This window comes from Hyperoodon ampullatus (assembly GCF_949752795.1).
Source record: "Hyperoodon ampullatus genome assembly, chromosome: 2".
NCBI classification, from domain to species: domain Eukaryota; kingdom Metazoa; phylum Chordata; class Mammalia; order Artiodactyla; family Ziphiidae; genus Hyperoodon; species Hyperoodon ampullatus.
In genome coordinates this window covers 152,431,069-152,448,549 of record NC_136915.1, presented here as the reverse complement: position 1 = coordinate 152,448,549, position 17,481 = coordinate 152,431,069, and the positions used below count along the sequence as shown (strand labels likewise).

The 17,481-nt window shown below is 40.6% G+C and overlaps 1 protein-coding gene across 4 annotated transcripts in view; it reads right to left on the bottom strand.

Moving 5' to 3' along the window:
• Positions 1 to 17,481, bottom strand: part of RPS6KC1 (ribosomal protein S6 kinase C1) — a gene marked incomplete at both ends in the record, with an annotated part of 199,113 nt that overhangs the window by 154,176 nt on the left and 27,456 nt on the right. The gene's annotated exons all lie outside the window — the stretch shown is intronic.

Here is a 17,481-nt window from a genome sequence, read left to right as displayed (position 1 = left end):
TTAATGATTAAATTTTGGTGTGCTAACTAAATTTGTGCCAACTCTCTACTCTCCCTTGTTTATGGGGAAATCTGTTTCAAAATGCTCAACTCTATTGTAAAAACACATAATTACAAAAAAGATGTTCTAAACTAGGAAATGTCACATCTAATCCAACATACTTTAATTTAAAACCAGCCCTTATAGTAAGATTATACTATATCCCAGCTAAAAAACTTGACATAATAATTAGACTTTGTGGAAAATAACAGATTGAGGTTCAAGCATTTTGATTTTAATCATGGTATCACCTTAAAATGGTTAATGTTTTACAGAAAGTGAACAGGTTTTTAAAAGTCTATGGAATGTAAATAAGCAAGGTAGCATGATCACATTAAAAATGCTTGTCAACCTAAAGATAAAAAAGAGGGAGAGAGAGAGATTCCTAGTTATACTACCCACAGCAAGAATTTGAAACTGAACCACTAAATACCTCAGCTCAATGTGTCTCATGCTTATGGTGAAATGTCTACTTCATGATAACTAAAAGAAATGGTTTTAGAGATAGACCTGGGTTCAAACTACTTGCTCTATCATTCACTAGCTATAAAATCTTAGGCAGATTATTTCCTAATTTACAAAACAGAGAAAATGAGCAATGTACTTAAAATGAGCAGTTCCATACCAGGCACATAGTAAGCACTTAATAAACCAATCATGGTGTCTTTAAATCTTCAAGTACCATCATAGTGTCTGGCATACAGAACATGCTAATATATTTTTGTTGACTGTATGAGTGAATAATAAAAACATAGAAATACTTTCTAACACAAAGAACTATCTTACGGTGGAACATTCTATCCTAGAAGATAGTCATCTTTCACTGATAAGAAATTTTAGGGACTTCCCTGGTGGTCCAGTGGTAAAGAATCCACCTTCCAATCAATTCTGGGTCAGGGAACTAAGATCCCACGTGCTGCAGGGCAACTAAGCCCTGCACCACAACTATTGAGCATGCATGCCACAACTAGAGAGCACACGTGCCACAAACTACAGAGCACATGTGCTCTGGAACACGCGTGCCACAACTACAGAGCCCACACACTCTGGAGCCTGCACGCCACAACCAGAGAAGAGAAAACCTGCACGCCACAACTAGAGAAGCCTGCATGCCGCAATGAAGATCCCACGTGCCACCAGACCCGAACACAGCCAAAAAAAGAAAGAAAGAAAAAGAAATTTTAACAGTGGGTCCATAAACAACCCCCTATGCTTAATGGATGGGTTACAACAATCCTACAAAACTCCACGCATATGTCCACGGGTACGTTTTTCTAGGGAAAAGATCTGTAACTTGTATCAGCATCCTCAAAGAGCCCACGCCCAGTAAAGGTTAGCAGGCAAGTGGCAATCAATTAGAGGATTCCTAACATTCAGTATGCTACTTCGTTTACTTTGGGATAGCCAGTTGCTATCCCCATATCTGTTCTCGCCTTCTTTCTAAGTAAAATAATCCCCAATTTCTAACTAGGTACATGGCGGCCCAGGGGAAAAAAAAAAAGACTATAATTTCCATCTTACCTTGCAGTTACATGTGGACACGGACTAAATTCTGGCCAATAACATATAAACAAAAGTTATTTTGCAGATTACCAGAAATCTCTTTGAGAGACAACTGATATACACCCTCACCTCCCCACCTCCCGCTTTTTCTTCTATCTCCTTTTCCCTTTCCAAGAAGGACTATGATGTGGGAGGTTAAAAATGATATAGCAACAAGGCAGGAGCTTGGATTCCTGATTACTTTGGAGCTGCCCTGTCTCCTATGCTGCCCTGCCTCCTATGCTGCCCTGCATAGGCTACCTCCAGAGCTCATGCCATGAGAAAAAAATTGACGTCTATCTGGTTTTAAGTTTTGTCACAAGTAACCAAACCTAATATAATCCATTATGCTAAATCTGCTTTCCTATTAGTTCCCAGTTCATATGCAACAATTACATTAAATTCTTCCAATGACAAAAAACACATCTAAAATGACGCTGCTAGCATACCTATCAATAATATTATCTGGAAACAAACTGCTAAGAGCCCTAACATGTAGAGCAAATTCTGTGACCTGAAAACAATCTAAGATATTCAATCTTGGGGAAAAAAACGTAGGCCAAACAGGTTAAAATGACAGCTAAACGTCCATTATTCCTTGTTTTGCCTAAATAAGAAATTAAGTATGCATCGGTGCTTATGATTATTGTCCAACATATTTATCCTTTAAACAAAAAAGTAAACTGCAGTACTTGTAAATTAGTATTTATGTGAGCATCTGCAATCTAAGAACAGAAATCCAGAAAATGCACACATTATATTATGCTTCAACCCACAAGACCACCTGATATTATCTTTAAATGAACTAACAACTTGTTGAAAAATTTTAATGAAAAACTTCCTATTATTTGATGACATCCTAAAAAAGTCTCATTTACTGGCTGAAACAAATACATAAAAATTTAGCTGCTTTAATCCTAGTGTGATCAATGGCTCATCCCACCTCCCTATTAAACTAGATTTAAATGCTTAAGCAACAAGCGTATCACTTCTAAATAGAATAAACATGTCAAAAGTGCATCTTTGTTATATTTCTATTGATCTATGCATTTCTATTCCACTAAACCTGGACAAGCAGAGACGAATTAGAACATTTTTCAGAATGGAGTAAAACCAAAATTAAAGGCTAATGCATTAAAAGGTTCAATTACACTGAATCCTATCATCAGAACTAATATGATGAAAGAACATGCTCACTTCTTTGTTCCTAAGATATTTCAAAATAACAACAACAAAAAATAGTATTGGCAGCACAAAGAGAAGCAGATGAATTTTAATGCAGTAACTACTGGCCCTAATATACGTTAAAAAGCCACCTAATTTGAAAATTAGATTGAGTTAGCAAGATTCTAATGGTAGACAACACACTAGTGGTTATTCTCAAATTGTTAATCTTTTAATATCATCAACCTCCCTTAAAAGGCAACAACAAAGAGAAATTAATAAACAGGTGCTTCTCTTATCAGTGCTTTAAATTTCCAATCACAGGAATGGAAATTTTTTTATTTTCCTGTGAAGAGAGTAGAAAATTTATATGTAATTGTGATAGAAAATGTAAAACAAATTTTTCCTGAGGTTTATTATACAATATTACATATTACATACTATATTATTTGTGTGTGAGTATGTATAGATTATCTTTAAGCCACTCCACCACCTCCAAATTACTGAACAGTGGTTTGCTATTAAAAGCTGCAAAAGGAAAATTAAACCAAAACCTTCTAACAAAGCTGGTAAAGCATCAGAAATAAAGTCTCTCTCTTTGATTTATAAGCTGCCTTTGAGACTTTCTCTATGTTTTTTTAATTACGTAGAACAACTCCTGAAAGCAGCGTTCACAACTTTTTTGAAATGCAAATGTCGGTGACCAAAAACTGATTATACAAAACGAAAAGTTATCCTTGACCAGTAAGAAACTAGCCAGAAAAGCTTGGTGCTAATTCTTAACTGTATTAAAAACTCATTCACAGAGTAAAAAGAAAAAGAGGGAGGCCAACGTTCTCAGGTGTGAATTCCCTCTAGTCAACAGCACCAAGAACATACCTCTAGTTAAACAAGCTGGATTTAAGACTCCGAGAAAGCATACTATGGGGAACCCTGAGGCATTTCACTAAGAGGGTGTTAGAAAGGACTTACAGGATATGAGCCTGTGTTAGGTGCTTTGGGGAAAGATTCAAAGAAGTGGGGCTTTGTTTGCCCTGGCTTGGATGCTGTTAGGAAGCAGAAGTAATTCTATCATTCTGTTAATTCTATCTAATTCTATGATTCTATGATTCTAATAAATCTTACTATGAGGCAAGAAGAATGAAGAGGCTAAGGCTGTGATTTATAAGAAAAAAAGCTGTAGTCATCACGATAGCCAGGGTGAAGATATGCTTGATCATTTTTGTGACTTGAAAAATGTTTTTGTCTGTGTTCAGGCATGATTACAGAGTGGTCTCGTTTTAGTCTTGATCCAAGGACACAGAGTGGCCTTGTCTAATGTTCCTGTTCTGTGAAACTGCTTACGTTCAACAGAAGAACAGCACAGCTTAGCTGTGAATGCCAGGCCAACTTTAAGAAACACCAAAGTCAAACAAATAGGTAGTGCCGGGCCAGTTCTTTCTTAGATCTGTCAGGAACTGCTTTGCCTTTCTCACAGGAAATCATAGTGTGAGGAGAGATGTAATAAAGCAAACAAAAAACAATGATCTAATCATGAGAAAACAATCAGATCAACATTGTGAAACCTACAAAACAACTGTGTCATACTCTTTAAAAATGTCAATGTCATGAAAGACCAAAAAAAAATGCATAAGGAATAGTCTAGATTAAAGAAACAAACCTAGAGGCATAATCCTGGATCCAAAAAAGAAAAAAATCTATAAAAACCATTTTTAGAATAACTGGAAAAATCTGAATATTGACTACATATTTGATAATAGTCTTATATCAATGCTAAATTCCTTGAGTGCTAAATTCCTTGAATAATATGGTATTGTGACTATAGGGGAAATATGGGAAGTAGGGATGAAATGTCACAATATCTGCAACTTATTCTCAAGTGGTTCAGTAAAAAAATGATACATACACACAGAGATACAGGAAAATGTGGCAAAATGTTCATCGGTGAACTTGGACAAAAGGTATGTAAGTGTTCACTACACTGTTCTTTAGGGTCTTTTGGTAAATTTGAAAATTTTGCAAGTTAAAAAAAATTGGAGAAAAATAAAATGAGTTAAGTGTCATACTGGTGAGATGTAGAACCACAAGGGGAAAACAACTAACTCAGCCTAAAGGAAACAGAACGTCCTAGAAGAGGAGACAGCTAAAAATCTTAAAGGCTAACCAGAACGTTCTCAATGGAACAGTGCAACACTGAAGAAGGAGACAGAGAAAGTGCGGTACGTTAGAGGAAAGGCAGACCGAGCAACAGATGAGAGCTAACAGTAGCTGACGTTGTGTCAAGGACTGAACTATACACACTACGGATATGATCCTCAGAACAGGAAGCTATAAGCCCTAACTCACCAATAACAAAATAGGCTCAGATGTTAATTTGTACAAGATCACACTGCTAAGTAAATAATGGAGAGAAGATTTGGGCCTAAATCTATCTGACTCCAAAAGGTATGTTCTTTTCACTGTAACACTAGAAGAGTAACTACATATCCAATGGTTCTGTAAATTACAATAGGACTCTCTTTTGCAGCTGAGGCTTATGTACTAAAAATGTGAGAATAGCTAAAAGACAGATGATTAACCAACAATTCCCTCCACACAACCACAGCTGCTGCCTGCAAGGTTCACTGCAACTATAAGTATTACAAATGGACTGTACCATTTATTGAAAGAGATAAATTGCTCACTTACTAAGATTAATAAGAAAATTTCACTCTTTAATATATAAGGATGTGGAGAAAAGCTGAAAATAATCCACTAGCAACAGACAATAATAGCTAAGAACCTCAACCAATTCAGAAGCCGCTCCCTTTCACCCAGTGACAAGCTTATTGTTTAAGAAGCTGGGCTGTACATCTCCCAACATTAAAGTTACAGCTACTTGGGTGCAGTTGAATTCCACAGTACAGAACGTATAAGGCAGAAAGTAAAAATATCCCTCCACCCACATCATCATAGGCTATACACATTAGGTATGACTTCACACAAATATGTATGTCTATTTAAACACAGATGGGATCTTACTAAACATATTGCTATGCAACATTTGTTTTCTGTATCTTGGACATCTTTCTGTATCAGTGTATCTCAAATAGCTGCAGAATTCTATTAATTGGCTAAATTATGGCACATCCATAGAATCACACAGTGAGAAAATTCCGTGTCAGTATTGAAAATGCTTCAAGGAAACCCACGTGTATATACATATATGTGTGTTCATATATGTACTGTGTGTTCTGAAAGTTTGGTCCACAGACTACTGGGGGTCCCCCCGAGGGCCTTTTAAGGTATCAACAAGGTCAAAACCATTTTCATAATAATACCAAGACAGCAGTTGCATTTTTCACCACATTGACATTTGCACTGATAATCTAAAAGCAATGGCAGTAAAACTGCTGACCTCTTGGCATGAATCAAGACAATGACACCAAACTATACTTACTAGTACTCATCATATTCCTTATTGCCACTCACTCATATTAAATCTTTTTAAATGCCAGTTTCACATGCGGATGTCCTTGATGAAACAGTAAAAATTATTAACTTTATTAAACCTCAATCCTTGAGACCATTTCTAGTTTTTTTCTTTATCTTTGGCTGCGTCGGGTCTTAGTTGCAGCGTGCCGGCTCTTTGTTGTGGTGCGCGGGCTTCTCTCTAGTTGTGGCATGCAGGTTTTCCCTTATGTAGTTGTGACGTGCGGGTTCCAGAGGGCTCTGTAGTCTGTGGCACGTGGGCTCTAGTTGAGACGTGAGAGCTCAGTAGTTGTGGCACACGGGCTTAGTTGCCCCGTGGCATGCGGGATCACAGTTCCCTGACCAGGGATCGAACCTGTGTCCCCTGCATTGCAAGGTGGATTCTTTACCACTGGACCACCAGGGAAGTCCCTGAGACCATTTCTTTTTAAAAGTCTATGGGTAAAAAAAAACTATAACTGCTCAGACTTGGATATTTGACAGATATTCTCTCAAAAATAAACAAACTGAGCCTAACACTTCAAGTAAAACAACCAATGGCATTGTTTTCAGTGATGAAATTCAAGCTGTCAATTCACTATAAGCTTGACAGCTTCGCAATACTTAAAAAATTTCCTTTAGAGATCTGTGATATTAACAATTTTTGATATTATATAATGAAATGGGTCAACATTTTCAAGATCTGCATAACTCAAGGAACCAATCTTTTTCAAATGATCAATGCATGATGTTACAAGCTCATGCATAAGTAAAATATCCATTCAAATCTAAGACAGACCAGGTGGATTTTTTTTTTAATTTTTCACTCTTTTTTTTTTTTTGCCTGTATTGGGTCTTCGTTGCTGCACATGGGCTTTCTCTAGTTGTGGGGAGTGGGGGCTACTCTTCGTTGAGATGTGCGGGCTTCTCATTGTGGTGGCTTCTCTTGCTGAGAAGCACGGGCTCTAGGAGCGCAGGCTTCAGCAGCTGCAGCACGCAGGCTCAGTAGTTGAGGCACACAGGTCCTAGAGCGCATCGGCCTCAGTAATCGCAGCGCGCTGGCTCAGCAGTTGGAGAGCACGGGCTCTAGGGCATGTGGGCTTCAGTAGTTGTGGTGCGTGGGCTCAGTAGTTGTGGCTCACAGGCTCTAGAGCACAGACTCAGTAGTTGTGGCCCATGGGCTTAGTTGCTCTGCAGCATGTGGGATCTTCCCGGACCAGGGATCTAACCCATGTCCCTGCATTGGCAGGCAGATTCTTAACCACTGCACCACCAGGGAAGTCCCCAGACCAAGGGATTTTAATACAACAAAATACCAAAGGTTCACTGACAGGGTTTCAGATTCCATAATGCAATTAAACCTTCAAGAAATTACTGCTGTGGGGGGTGGAGTCAAGAAGGCAGAGTGGGAGGATGCAGAGTTTGCATCCCCCCACAACTAGGGCACCTACCAGATGCTGGTGGGGGACCTAAACACCCAAGGGGACAGGAGGAACCCCCAAGTGACAAGGTAGGACGTAGGGGGGAACAAGAGGGGAGGAGAAGTAGAGGCCGAACGGGAACAGCACCCCTGAGGGGTGGCTGGGGGAGGGAAGGGGTTCCCAAGCCTTCAGAGACCCTTGGGGGTTCAGAGGATCAGAGGGGAAAGCAGTTAGCATTTCCCCTGCCCAATCGGGCCCCGGGAAGCCTGCTGGTCCCAGGCCGGGTCCTCTGCCCTCCAGGGCCACTTCTGGCCATGTGGGTCCTGGGGGCATGGGAGGGACAGGGGGGAAAGAAGAGGAGAGGCTCCAATCCCTGAGGGATCGGAGGATCAGGGAGGGAACGCAGCTTGCATTTCCCCCACCTAGGCAGGCCCCGGGAGGCCTACTGGGCTCCCTGGCCTGGTCCTCTACCTTCCAGGGTGCCCTCCAACCGCGTGAGTCGTAGGGGCATGGGAGCAAGGTGGTGGGGGGGAAGGAGAGAGGAATACAAGGGACCCTCCAGGAATGGAGGATCGGGGGGAATGTGCCTAGCATTTCCCCTGCCCACTCGAGCCCAGGGAGCCTGCTGGGGTCCCGGGCCTGGTCCTCGATCATCCAAGATCCCCTCCAGCCATGTGGGTCCTAGGGGTATGGCGGGGGAAGGTGGGGAGAGAGTAGAGGCGAACGGGGAGGGACACTCTGGGATGGAAAGATCAGCGGGGAGAAGCGTGGCTAACATTTCCCCAACCAATCCAACCCCGGGGACCCTGCTGAGGTCCTGGGCCTCATCATCCACACTTGGAGGCCAGAGGCACTCCAGGGCCCCTCTGGCTGCACTGAGCCTATGCCCTTCCCCCATCCACCCAGGTCCCGTGGGTCCTAAACCTAGACCCCACCCCCACCTAATCCACACCCGTGCCTAAGACCCACCTCCCACAGCCAAGGCCTTTTCTGGTTGTTTTTCTTTTCCATTTTTCTTGCTACTGTGGTTCTGTCTTATCTTCTCGTTATTGTTTCATCTATATTTTTATTTTTTCTAATATATCTGTTAGTTTTCTAACCTTATTTTATTTTTTACTCTTTGTTATTGTCTCCTCCCTTTTTTTCTTTGCCACCCCACGTGGCTTGCGGGATCTTGGTTCAAGGGCCAGGGGTTGGGCCTGAGCCCCTGTGGTAGGAGCTCCGAGTCCGAACCACTGGACTAACAGAGAACTGCAGACCCCAAGGAATATTAATCAGACTGAGGTCTCCCGGAGGTCCTCATCTCACCACCAAGACCTGGCTCTACCCAACAGCCCACAAACTCCAGTGCTGGAAGCCTCAGGCCAAACAACCAGTAAGACAGGAACACAGTCCCACCCATTAAAAAAAAAAACCCAAAAAACAAAAATGAGACAACAAAAAAACATGTTACAGATAAAGGAGCAAAGTAAAAACCTACGACCAAGTAAATGAAGAGGAAATAAGCAACCTACCTGAAAAAGAATTCAGAGTAATGACAGTACAAATGATCCAAAATCTCAGAAACAGAATGGAGGCACAGATCAAGAAAATACAAGAAATATTTAAGAAAGACCTAGAAGAACTAAAGAACAAACAGAGATGAGCAACACAATAAATGAAATTTAAAATACACTAGCAGGAATCAACAGCAGAATAACTGAGGCAGAAGAATGAATAAGTGAGCTGGAAGACGGAATGGTGGAAATAACTGCTGAGGAGCAGAATAAAGACAAAAGAATGAAAAGAATTGAAGACAATCTCAAAGACCTCTGAGAAAATATTCAAAGAGATTATAGTCAAAAACTTCCCTAATGTGGGAAAGGAAATAGCCACCCAAGTCCAGGAAGCACACAGAGTCCCATACAGGATAAACCCTAGGAGAAACACACCAACACACATATTAATCAAACTATCAAAAATTAAATTCAAAGAAAAAAATATTTAAAGCAGCAAGGGAAAAGCAAAAAATAACATACAAGGGAATCCCCATAAGGTTATCAGCTGATTTTTCAGCAGAAACTCTGCTGGCCAGAAGGGAGTGGCAGGGTATACTTAAAGTAATGAAAGAGGAAAACCTACAACCAAGATTACTCTACCCAGCAAGGATCTCATTCAATTTGATGAAAAAATTAAAACCTTTACAGACAAGCAAAAGTTAAGAGAATTTGGCAACACCAAACCAGCTTTACAACAAATGCTATAGGAACTTCTCTAGGTGAAGAAAAAGACCCACAGAAACAAACCTAAAATAATTAAGAAAATGGTAATAGGAACATACATATCGATAAATACCTTAAATGTAAATGGATTAAATGCCCCAACCAAAAGACACAGACTGGCTGAATGGATACAAAAACAAGACCTGTATATATATGCTGTCTACAAGAGATCTACGTCAGACGTAGGGACACATACAGACTGAAAGTGAGGGGATGGAAAAAGACATTCCATGCAAATGGAAATCAAAAGAAAGCTTGAGTAGCAACAGTCATATCAGATAAATTAGACTTTAAAATAAAGACTGTTACAGTGATAAGGAAAGACACTACATGATGATCAAGGGGGCAATCCAAAAAGAAGATATAACAATTATAAATATTTATACACCCAACACAGGAGCACCTCAATATATAAGGCAAATGCTAACCATAAAAGGAGAAATCGACAGTAACACAATAATTGTAGGGGACTTTAACACCCCACTTACAGCAACAGACAGATCATCCAAACAGAAAATAAATAAGGAAACACAAGCTTTAAATGACACAATAGACCAGATAGATTTAATTGATATTTATGGGAGAGTCCACCTGAAAGTGGCAGAATACACCTTCTTCTCAGTGCACACAGAAGATTCTCCAGGATAGATACATCTTGGGTCACAAATCAAGCCTTGGAAAGTTTAAGAAAACTGAAATCGTATCAAGCATCTTTTCCAACAACAAGGCTATGAGATTAGAAATCAATTACAGGAAAACGACGGAAAAAATCACAAATACATGGAGGCTAAACAGCGTGCTGCTAAATAACCAAGAGATCACTGAAGACACCGAAGAGGAAATAAAAAATACCTAGAAACAAATGACAATGAAAACACGATGACCCAAAACCTATGGGACACAGCAAAAGCAGTTCTAAGAGGGAAGTTTATAGCAATTCAATCTCACCTCAAGAAACAAAAAAATCTCAAATAAACAATCTAACCTTACACTTAAAGCAACTAGGGAAAGAAGAACAAAGAAAACCCAAAGTCAGTAGAAGGAAAGAATTCATAAATATCAGAGCAGAAATAAATAAAACAGAAATGAAGGAAAAAACAGCAAAGATCAATAAAAGTAAAAGTTGGTTCTTTGAGAAGATAAACAAAATTGATAAACCTTTAGCCAGACTCATCAAGAAAAAAAGGGAGAGGGCGCAAATCAAAAAAATTAGAAATGAAACAGGAGAAATCACAACTGACATCACAGAAATACAAAGGATTACAAGAGACTACTACAAACAACTATATGCCATTAAAATGGACAACCTCAAAGAAATGGACAAATTCTTGGAAAGGTACAATTTTCCAAGCATGAACCAGGAAGAAATAGAAAATATAAACAGACCAATCACAAGCACTGAAGTTGAAACTGTGATTAAAAATCTTCCAACAAACAAAAGCCCAGGACCAGATGGCTTCACAGGCAAATTCTACCAAACATATAAAGAAGAGCTAACACCTATCCGTCTCAAACTCTTCAAAAAAATTGCAGAGGAAGGAACACTCCCAAATTTGTTCTATGAGGCCACCATCACCCTGATACCAAAACCAGAAAAAGTTATCACAAAAAAAGAAAATCACAGACCAGTATCACTGATGAACACAGACACGAAAATCCTCAATAAAATACTAGCAAACAGAATCCAACAACACTTTAAAAGGATCATACACCATGATCAAGTGGGATTTGTCCCAGGAATGTAAGTATTCTTCAATATACGCAAATAAGTCAATGTGATACACCATATTAGCAAATTAAGGAATAAAAAACCGTATGGGGCTTCCCTGGTGGCGCAGTGGTTGAGAGTCCGCCTGCCGATGCAGGGGACGCGGGTTCGTGCCCCGGTCTGGGAGGATCCCACATGCTGCGGAGCGGCTGGGCCAGTGAGCCGTGGCCGCTGAGCCTGCGCGTCCGGACCCTGTGCTCCGCAACAGGAGAGGCCACAACGGTGAGAGGCCCGCGTACCGCAAAAAAAACCAACCAAACAAACAAACAAACAAAAAAAACCATATGATCATCTCAATAAGTGCAGAAAAAGCTTCTGACAAAATTCAACACCCATTTATGATAAACACTCTCCAGAAAATGTGCACAGACAGAGCCTACTGCGCCATAATAAAGGTCATATATAACAAACCCACGCTAAACATCACTGGTGAAAAACTGAAAGCATTTCCACTAAGACCAGGAACAAGACAAGGATGTCCACTCTTGCCACTCATTCAACATAGTTTTGGAAGTCCTAGCCATGGCAATCAGAGAAGAAAAAGAAATAAAACGAATACAAATTGGAAAAGAAGTAAAACTGTCACTGTTTGCCGATGACATATTATACATTAAAAATCCTGGGCTTCCCTGGTGGCACAGTGGTTGATAATCTGCCTGCCAATGCAGGGGACACGGGTTCGAGCCCTGGTCTGGGAAGATCCCATATGCCGCGGAGCAACTGGGCCCGTGAGCCACAACTACTGAGCCTTCGCATCTGGAGCCTGTGCTCCGCAACAAGAGAGGCCGTGACAGTGAGAGGCCCGAGCACTGTGATGAAGAGTGGCCCCCACTTGCCGAAACTAGAGAAAGCCCTCACACAGAAATGAAGACCCAACACAGCCAAATAAATAAACAAACAAATAAATAAATAAATAAAATTTAAAAAAAAAAAAAAAAAATCCTAAAAAAGGGCTTCCCTGGTGGCGCAGTGGTTGAGAGTCCGCCTGCCGATGCAGGGGACACGGGTTCATGCCCTGGTCCAGGAAGATTCCACATGCCACGGAGCGGCTAGGCCCATGAGCCATGGCCGCTTGGCCTGCGCATACGGAGCCTGTGCTCCGCAACGGGAGAGGCCACAACAGTGAGACGCCCGTGTATCGAAAGAAAAAAAAAAATCCTAAAGATGCCACCAGAAAACTACTAGAACTAATCAATGAATTTGGTAAAGTTGCAGGATACAAAATTAATGCACAGAAATCTCTTGCATTCCTACACACTAACAGCGAAAGATCAAAAAGAGAAATTAAAGAAACAATCCAATTTACCATCGCAACAAAAAGAATAAAATACCTAGAAATAAACCTACCTAAGGAGGCAAAAGACCTATACTCAGAAAACTATAAAACGCTGATGAAAGAAATCAAAGATGACATAATCAGATAGGAGAAATATACCATGTTCTTGGATTGGAAGAATCAGATTTGTGAAAATGATTATACTACCCAAAGCAATCTACAGATTCAATGCAATCCCTATTAAATTACCAGTGGCATTCTTCACAGAATTAGAACAAAAAAATTTACCATTTGTATGGAAACACAAAAGACCCTGAATAGCCAAAGCAATCCTGAGGGAATAAAACATGGAGCTGGAGGAATCAGGCTCCCCGACTTCAAGCTATACTGCAAAGCTACAGTAACCAAGACAGCATGGTACTGGCACAAAAACAGAAATATAGATCAGTGGTACAGGATAGAAAGCTCAGAGATAAACCCACACACATATGATCACCTACTTTATGACAAGTGAGGCAAGAACATACAATGGAGAAAAGACATCCTTGTCAATAAGTGGTGCTGGGAAAGCTGGACAGCTACATGTGAAAGAATGAAATTAGAACACTCCCTAACACCATACACAAAAATAAACTCAAAATGGATTAAAGACATAAATGTAAGACCGGACACTACCAAACTTTTGAGGAAAACAAAGGAAGAACACTCTTTGACATAAACCACAGCAAGATCTTTTTTGACCCACCTCCTAGAGTAATGAAAGTAAAACCAAAAATAAACAAATGGGACCTAATGAAACTTAAAAGCTTTTGCACAGCAAAGGAAACAATAAACAAGATGAAAAGACAACCCTCAGAATGGGAGAAAATATTTTCAAATGAAGCAACTGACAAAGGATTAATCTCCGAAATTTACAAGCAGCTCATGCAGCTCAATAACAAAAAAACAAACAACCCAACCAAAAAATGGGCAGAAGACCTAAATAGACATTTCTCCAAAGAAGATGTACAGACTGCCAACACACGAAAGGATGCTCAACATCACTAATCACTAGGGAAATGCAAATCAAAACTACAATGAGGTATCACCTCACACTGGTCAGAGTGGCCATCGTCAAAACATCTATAAACAGTAAATGCTGGAGAGGGTGTGGAGAAAAGGGAAGCCTCTTGTAAATTGGTACAGCCACTACGGAGAATAGTATGGAGGTTCTTTAAAAAACTAAAAATAGAACTACCGTATTACCCAGCAATCCTACTACTGGGCATATACCCTAAGAAAACCATAATTCAAAAGGACACATGTACCCCAATGTTCATTGCAGCTCTATTTACAATAGCCAGGACATGGAAACAACCTAAATGTCCAACGACAGATGAATGGATAAAGAAGATGTGGCACATATATACAATGGAATACTAGTCAGCCATAAAAAGGAACGAAATTGGGTCATCTGTAGAGATGTGGATGGACCTAGAGTCTGTCAGTCAGAATGAAGTAAGCCAGAAAGACAAAAACAAATATCATATAGTAACACATATATGTAGAATATAGAAAAATGGTAGAGACGAACCTATATGCTGGGCAGGAATAGAGACTTAGATGTACAGAACAGACATGTGGACCCAGGGGTTGATGGGGAAGGTGGGACGAATTGGGAGATTACGATTGACATATATACACTACCGTGCGTAAAACTGATAGCTAGTGGGCACGTGCTATAAAGCACAGAAAGCTCAGTTTGGTGCTCTGTGATGACCTAGATGGGTGGGATGGGAGGGCGGGGGAGGAAGGTCCAAGGGGGAGGGGATATAGGTAGACATACAGCTGATTCACTTCATTCTACAGCAGAAACTAACACAACATTCTAAAGCAATTATACTCCAATTTAAAAAAAAATGTTAATAAAAGAATAAGAAATTACCGCTGTCTACTCAGTCATAGAAAAGAATAAATTTTGCCATATGTAACAACATGGATGTACCTGGAAAGTATTATGCTTAGTGAAATAAGGCAGAGAAAGACAAATACTGTATATTTTCACTTATATGTAGAAACTAAAAAATAAAACAAATGAGCATGACAAAACAGAAACAGACACACAGATACATAGAACAAACTAATGGTTACCAGTGGAGACAAGGTTGAGGGGAGGGGCAATATAGGGGTAGAGAATTAAGAGGTACACACTACTAGGCATAAAATTAATAAGATACAAGGATGTAATGTACAGCACAGAGAATATAGCCAACATTTTATAACTTCAAATAGAATATAATTTTTAAAAATATCAAAGCACTATGTTGTACACATGAAACTAACATAATATTGTAAATCAGCTAGACTTCAATAACAAAAAAAAAGAAGGAATTTACCACTGTCAAGCTCTGATGTATCAAAGAATATCTTCAATTATCTGAAGAGCTATTAAAATACTCCTCCCTTTTTCAACTACATCATCTGTGTGACCCTAAATTTTCGTCATATACTTCAACCAAAACCATCACCACAAACTGAATCTAGAAGCAGATACAAGAATCAGCTGTTGGGACTTCCCTGGTGGCGCAGTGGTTAAGAATCCGCCTGCCAAGGTGGGGGACACGGGTTTGAGCCCTGGTCCGGGGAGATCCCACATGCCACAGAGCAACTAAGCCTGTGCGCCACAACTACCAAACCTGCGCTCTAGAGCCCGCGAGCCACAACTACTGAAACCCGCGCGCCTAAAGCCTGTGCTCCGCAGCAAGAGAAGCCACCGCAATGAGAAGCCCACACACCGCAACAAAGAGTAGCCCCTGCTCGCCGCAACTAGAGAAAGCTCACAAACAGCAAGGAAGACCCAATGCAGCCAAAAATAAATAAATAAAATAATTTTTTTTTTTTTTTCAGTACGCAGGCCTCTCACTGTTGTGGCCTCTCCCATTGCGGAGCACAGGCTCCGGACGCGCAGGCTCAGCAGCCATGGCTCACGGGCCCAGCCGCTCCGCGGCATGTGGGATCTTCCCAGACCGGGGCACGAACCCGTGTCCCCTGCATCGGCAGGCGGACTCTTAACCACTGCGCCACCAGGGAAGCCCAAAATAAATTAATTTTAAAAAAAGAATCAGCTGTCTTCTTTTAATACAGGCATTGGAGGTTTGCAAAAGTAAACTAATACTACTACTCTAGTTTTTTTTGCTTTGGAAAAATCATTTTTCATAAAAATATTAACATGTTAAGTGTGTTTTTATTCTTAATTTAGTACAATAATATTTTTAAACTTCTAGTATGGTAAATATTAAGAGATACAACCAAACAAACAACAGTTCTTCAAGCTTCAATAATTTTTAAGAGTGTAAAGGAGATTTCTGAAGCCAAAGCGTCTAATAATCTGATAAATATCTCCTATGTAGACATGAGAATAGATGTGTAGTAAAATTTACCAAAATAGGAAAAGGTATATTCCAAATTGTCCTCCCCAAACTGGTCAAATTTCTACTCTTCCTGTATCCATTTCCCCATAGTAGCTATAATCAAACTTTTAAATTTCTGCCATGAGACTGACTTTTTTTGGGGGGGGGGGGGCTGCACTGGGTCTTTGCTGCTGCGTGCAGGCTTTCTCTAGTTGCGGCTCAACTATTGAGCCCGCATGCCACAACTACTGAAGCCTGCGTGCCTAGAGCCTGTGCTCCGCAACAAGAAAAGACGCCACAATGAAAACTCGTGCACCACAACGAACAGTAGCCCCCACTCGCCACAACTAGAGAAAGCCAGCACGCAGCAATGAAGACTCAACAAGCCAAAAATTAATTAATTAATTAATTAATTTTAAAATAAATAACAGGGTGAATATAAAGCTGTCCATACAAGAAAATTTATGGTAAAGTTATAGAAAAAACAAGAAATAACATTCTGTACTCTATTGGTCAAGGTCCAATCAAGGGATTAAAAAACATATCAATTGGGCTTCCCTGGTGGTGCAGTGGTTGAGAGTCTACCTGCCGATGCAGGGGACACGGGTTCGTGCCCCGGTCCGGGAGGATCCCACATGCCGCGCAGCAGCTGGGCCCGTGAGCCATGGCCGCTGAGCCTGCGCGTCCGGAGCCTGTGCTCCGCAACGGGAGAGGCTACAGCAGTGGGAAGCCCGTGTGCCGCAGAAAAAAAATATATATATATCAATTATTTTAACAAAGAGAATTTTTTTAAGAAAGAGAATTTAATATAAAAAAAAGTAAACTAAGGGCTTCCCTGGTGGCACAGTGGTTGAGAGTCCACCTGCCGATGCAGGGGACACGGGTTCGTGCCCCGGTCTGGGAAGATCCCACATGCCACGGAGCGGCTGGGCCCGTGAGCCATGGCCGCTGAGCCTGCACATCTGGAGCCTGTGCTCCACAATGGGAGAGGCCACAACAGTGAGAGGCCCGCGTACCGCAAAAAAAAAAAAAAGAAAAAGTAAACTAAGTATGTGAAAACGAAGGCAAAAAAAGGAACACCAAGGTATCAAAATAACAGAAAATAACAAGTGTTGGCAAGGAGGAAGAGAAACTGGAACCCTTATGCACAGCTAGTGCAAATGTAAAATAG